The sequence below is a fragment of the Nicotiana sylvestris genome, chromosome 7 (genome assembly GCF_000393655.2).
Source record: "Nicotiana sylvestris chromosome 7, ASM39365v2, whole genome shotgun sequence".
Lineage (NCBI taxonomy): Eukaryota > Viridiplantae > Streptophyta > Magnoliopsida > Solanales > Solanaceae > Nicotiana > Nicotiana sylvestris.
Window position 1 is genome coordinate 170,038,976 of NC_091063.1, and position 6,812 is coordinate 170,045,787.

Here is a 6,812-nt window from a genome sequence, read left to right on the forward strand (position 1 = left end):
CATACTACACTTGCTGCATATTTTATTGTGCAAACACATATATATATATATTTAGTGGCCTTGTGGGTGCACAACGTGGTTATTACAGGGACTTATGTGAGCTGAATTCCATAGTACGATCCGTAGCCAGCAGAGTCTCCTTCAGAGTATTTATATTTTCTTTCCTGTCCAAATTTGTATTCCGGACAGATGCTGTATCTTATTTTATTTCCTAGTCGATGCTCATGCACTTGTGACACCGGGCTCTGAGGTGATTATGGGTTATTCAGTATTGAAATTTGTAAAAACGTTATTATTTACTTTGTAATTTCCGTCTTCTACTATTTAACTGAAGGAACAAAAATATTAAATAAGAACCAAATTAATTATTTGTTGTTGGCTTGCCTGACAGCGATGTCCGGCGCTATCACGACCTTTTAAGAATTTTGGGTCGTGACATGTATAGTTGGTTTGGTTTGGTTTTAATAAAAATCGAACTAATCCGGTATATACACCCTTAATTACACTTGTCAATCAGAGGAAAGAAAGAACTTCATTTCCTCTTAATAATATCATTCTCTTAATATTATAAGTTTTAAATAATTACTTTGCTCTTCCAATATTACTTTTATTATATAACATGTTATTAGCATGAGACTCTAATTAACTGAGTTTGATTGTTTGCTTAGCCATGTCTAATTTTCTCTCTTGAAGAGATGGATTTTTCTATATAATTAACGAGTTGTTGTTTGACTCTCTCTCTCTCTCTCTCTCTCTATCTATCTATATATATATATATGGCGGATATAGACGTGGCAATAGATGAAATAACTACCATAATTGTTACGGATATAACAAGAAATATTAAGGGCTCTCAAAATAATTTTTCAAGCGATAAAAATAAATAAAAATCATCAATTTGGTATGAAAGGCCGGCATTGAGCACCTCCAGATAATGACTATGGATTGAATGCGACAATGTGTGATAAATATGAATATATACCCATTATATTCCTAAAATTCAATAATTTTCTAATAAAAGAGAGATATAAGTGATATTTGAAAAAAGTTCCCGCTAAATTGAGTGTCTTAGAATCCATGCAATAAATTAATAAAAGTTGATTACAAAAGATCTAATTAAGTCAAATTAAAGGCAAGAGATTGGCTATTAATTAATAAGTAGTTATAATATTTGCCATTTTTTTTGCTATAAAAACCCATATCCTAGAACACTCTTCTTCGTACAAATTATTGAATGTTTTACTTCGTAGAGAGGATGAGAAGTGTTATTCCATATATGAGATACGTTATTAACATGATATCATATCTTATTATTTCCATGCTTAAATACCGTAGTTTTTTTTCTTTCTTCTCCTTAATCTTGATTTCTTGACTTAGATCTGAGTAATTAATTATCTGAAATCTTTATTTTCCAGACATCAAGCTATGTCAAAGGAGGAGAAAGTTAATAACGATGACAATTTTGGGATTCATCTAAATTGAATCAAAGAGTCACCAAGTTTCTCGTGATTACAGAATTCATGTAGGATTAAATTTGAGGCAAAACAATTAATCTTAAGGCTTGCAATTCCCTCATATTCAATCCTAAGTGGATTTCTGTGATAAATAACTTGGTGACTTATTAATTCAATTTAGATTTTGAAAGAAGCACCTTGATCTATTATTGAATCAATGAGTCACCAAGTTTTTCATGATAACGGAAATCCACTTATGGGTGAATTTGAGGTAAAACAATTAATCTTAAGGCTTGTTAATTCCCTCATATTCAATCCGAAGCGGATTTCCGTAATTAATAACTGGATGCCTTATTAATTCAATTTTGATTTTGGAAGAAGCGTGCTGATCTATGATTGATAAAATTCTATGAGCAACATCTGCTGTGTTAACATTCCTCTCAATGACTTGACTGTAATAATAGTGTAGGGAAAATAGATCTAGCTCGATTACTTTTTTGCCCTTTGTTTTTACGTTGTTGTTAACCTATTGTAGAAAACCTTGTCATAGGGCAGCTCATTTTGTCAAAGACTATGTTTTTATGTCAAATCTCATTTTTATGTTAAATCTCAATCTCTCTCTCTATATATTTGTGTGGTTACTATCAGTCAATTGGGGTCCCTTTTTATACGTTAGACGAGATTGTCAGTGACGTACGGAAAAAGTAATGCCAAAAGAAATTAAGAGAACATAAAAAAGAATAAGAATAAAAGAAAGTTTGATTGCATTAATAAAAATGGTTGCAGAAAGACAATATATGAGCTAATTAAAGGAAACGGGTCTTTAAATGAAGCTTCCCTCATTTGTCCTTCTCGAAGATATATCTGTACTTGTTTATAATATTTCATCAATTACTTTAAATTTGAAGGCATACAAAGGAAAAACGGACTTCAATATAGTTCTTGATTTTAGTTAGTTTTGGTTCTTATCAGCTTCTGCTGATCCTAACTTATTTGGGCCTGAGGGTTAATTATATTCTTGTGTTGGTGGTTCTGCATAGCTTTATGATGTACGAATAGACCCCCGGCATCCTTCCCTCCAAAAACTTCCCACCTTGCTCTTGGGGAGACTCGAACTCACAACCTCTTGGTTGGAAGTGGGGGTTGCTTACCATCAGAGCAACCCCTCTTGTCATTGATTCAGTTGTTGCTGCTAATAATTTATCTTTTTTGATTTTCCATCTGGGGTCTCGTATTCATATTGAGATCCGATTAAATTTGGATTTATGCTGAAAAGTTCTACATTGAGGGTAAAGAGCTCCCTAACGAAGAAGATTCCACATTCAAACACCATCTTAGTAGTTTTTCTATTTTCTTCTTTTACTTATTTGGTTGAGAAAGGCTCGGGGGAAGGAAATGGTCCGATGAGAATTGAAGCTTGGAACGTTGAAGATATAATTAAATAAATTTTATGTTCTCTCTAATAATTTTAAATTTTAGATATAATAGAAACAAAATTCAAAATACTATCCAAAGAAGGAAAAGGTAATTCTAAAATCATTGCCTAAGAATTTCCATCTACTTGGCCGATGCAAAGAAAAAAAAACACCTGGCATGTGCAGGAAAAGTTAAACATGCGTATTTAATACGTGTTCTCTATATAATTAAAGTCGAATGTTGTTATTTAGGGTGAACAAATTGTGTCTAGCATTACACACACACGCCCCCCTTTAACATACCCGTGAAAGCTACGCGCCTCCCTCATGGGACCACATGTCGGTGGTGAACTAGCGTGTCTGGACCACCATTCTGACCCCCTCTTGGGATGACTTACGATGATGAAGTATCGCTACAACACCTAGCTAATAATCCACCAAAGCAGCAACAAAATACTCCGACTACTGTAGCTCCTATCGCCATTGATGCTTAATGACAAGAGCTAGCAATTCCAACCAAGTCCTCAGGAAACAACCTCAGCCACTAATAAAACTAAGTTGAGGTCTGAAAACAAAAATCATAGTTCCAACAACACCAGCATTCCACTCCCCATTGAAGATTTCGTCGAACTTTGATAAACCAAGTCGACCCATAGGAACTTCAATTACTGAGCATCAAACACAGATTATCCAAAATGCAATTGTACCTCCTGCCGGTCTAATCAATTCAGTCTACAATCAAAAATAAGATACAACAATCCCTTCATCATCAACTGGTAAGACCCTTGTAATTTCCAAGCCGTCCTTTTTGGCTATTGTACAAACTAGTTTGCCTAACCATTAAGAATGCTCCACCAGTGGAAATTAAGCATGGTACACACTTAGGCAAACCTGCTATATTCTTCAGTGCACAAGACTATTTCGTCAGTCTTGCTCAAGACTGTAAACTAACTATCATTGGGAAATTTCTTAAAACAAAGCCTACTATGGAGGAAATCAGAAAGATCTTTGTCAATCAGTTCCACCTAAAAGCTCCAGTCAAAATTGCATATTTTGATCACAAGTATGTATATCTTAACTTTCCAAACGAGGTGGATTACAATCACATTGCTCCAAAACCGTCATACAATATGGTGACTGCCCAATGAAGATCCTGAAATGGACCCTGGACTTCAAACCTGAAGTTGAGACACCAGTTGTTCTTGTCTGGATTCTAATTCATCAGTTGCGATGACACCTGTTTAGGTGGGATATTATTTCTAGAATGGTGGAAGCTGTGGGCATTGTCATTGCTTCTGATCAAGCCACCTATTCTAAATCTAGAGGTAATGTAGCAAAAGTCAAGGTGGAGATCAATCTTCTAAAACCTAAGATGGATCAACTATAGCTAGACTTCTCGAGATTAGATGGCACTACTGATGATAAGCGGTTGGACATTGAATATGAAGGGGCACCAACTTATTGTTCTTACTGTCAACTACAAGGTCATATTGAGAGCCAATATAGAACCAAAGTAAGAAATTAAAGGACGGGGATTCAAAAAGAGGGAGCTCAGAAGGAAATAATCCTTAAGACAAAGGAGGTGATATATGATGATGGTTTTCTGGAAGATACAAGAAAGAAGAGCAGAAAATTGAACAAGAAGAAGACAACTATGGTAACTAAAGAACCTGTACCTTTACAGAATAATAAATCCACTTACCATGTTAATACAAAAAATCAAGAAACATTCAAATGAGACACATATCAATCCATAGCTCCAAAGACAGAGATACAGGAAACCAACAAAGAAGTTTAGTAGCTAAGGGTGCACAGCCAACAAGCAAAGGAAGTCAAGGAAAGAATAGAGGAAACTAGGGCATCTACAGGACCATAAAAGGAGAAGAGGATAGTCACTGAGATTGAAAATATCCAGGTGGATCTATCCAGATATGATATGTAGAAGGTGAAGCCAAAACTAAAGACAAAGAAAAGCAAACAGAAAGGAAATAGTGATGACAATATAATAGATGGTAAACAAAGTAGCAAAGTGACACCAATCTAAAAAGACAGGATACACGTCCAACAACATGCCCCTAATGCTACAATCCACAATGTAAGCCACAAATATTAACACTAGTCATTGAGCGCCAAGATCCAACACTGTCACCAGCCTCAAACCAGAATCCACCTTCAACAGTCCCTGAATCACCACAGAACAATGATGGAGTTGATAAACCTGTCATAAAGAAGTCTAGAAACCAAATTCCTCATGAAGAGTATCATGATCCAATGGGTCTGCATACTGAGAGTGACGAAGAATCAATAGAGGAAGATGAAGAAGAGAATGAGAGTATAGAAGATGATTCTTCTAATGAAGAAGATGAGGAAGATAGTGAAGAAGAGACTGCTAATCTGCTTCTACAAACTTTCACCTCTCATCAGTATGACCAACCGGAAATGCCAGACAATGTAGATCAAGCATTTGGTGACATCACACATCAACACAATCTCTCCCCTAGAGGTTTGTATATTGGAAGGGGAAGAGGGATGGAAAAATTAGAGGTAGAGTAGGACTTAATCCACCAAAAACCAGGTCTAAGGCCGTGTCAAACATCCCTCCATCCTAATTGTTTTCCATGATTAAGTCACTCATTTGGAATATTAGGGGTGTGAATATCCTTGGTGCTTTTGAGAGATTACAATCCTTAAATAGAAAAGAGAATTTTTTATTCATTGCTTTGCTTGAACCCTTTACAAACCAAAAGAAAATTAAAAAAATTATGAGAAGAATGGGGGTATCACTTTTGTTTTGCTAGCAGCAATAACAAGATTTGGATATTCTGCGAGGAAATCTTAAACTGTGAGATTGTTTTTGAGGAGGAACATGTAGTTACCTGCTAGCTTGATCTTGATGGGAATACTAAATGTTTGGTATATGTGGTCTATGCTAAATCAAAACATGCTCAAAATTTTAAATTTTAGGACTTCCTGAGAGCATTAGCAGATGTTTATTCAATACCTTCGATTGTGGTTGGGGATTTTAATGTGGTTACTGAGGCTTCAGAAAAAAAAAGGGTAGGCTACCTCATAAAGCCCACAAAGTGTCTCCTTTGTGAATTGTATGATAGATTGCTACCTAGTTGACATTGGATACACTGGATCAACCTACACATGGTGTAATGGTAGGGCTCCTAGATACAGGATTTGGAAAAGATTAGATAGAGTCTTGATTAACCATGAATGACTTGATCTATTCCCTCGGACTCATGTCCAATATCTGAGTAGAAATGGATCTGATCATGCCCCCATGCTCATGTCTACTGAAGGTTCCCAACGAAGTTCACAAAAATACTTTAGGTTATTGAACTTTTGGACTGATATACTGGCTTCTAGAAAGTGGTCAAGCGGGTATGAAAAAAAGGTGAATGGAAATTTCATTTGAAGTTGAAAAATACAGTTGTTTCACTATCTGAATAGTCCAGAACTAACATATGAAATATATATTTGTAACTACCAAAAGACTAGAGAAGGAGGTGATAAAATGTAAAGAGGAATGCCTGCAGGTCAATTCTGAAAGAAGTAGAGAGCTACTGAACAAGAAGAATGCTAAAATGATTAAATATTTGAAGCTTGAGGAATCATTCTGGAAGCAAAAAGTCAGCCTGAAATGGGATATTGAAGGGGACTTTAATACTAAGTTCTTCCATCTATCTATAAATAGAAGGAGGAAACTGACTGTGTTAAAGATTAAAAAACAGATGGAACATGGGCTACAAGTGAGGAACAGATCGTCGCCGAAGCCACTGAATTCTACCAACAGTTGTTTTCTCACCGTGATTAAAGGATTAACTTCAATGCATTATCTTGTCTTCTAAAACTAGTCTCTACTAAGGAGAATAACAGGCTAATATGAGAACACTCTGACAAGGAATTAAGAGAGGTGGTCTTTTCGTTGTATACA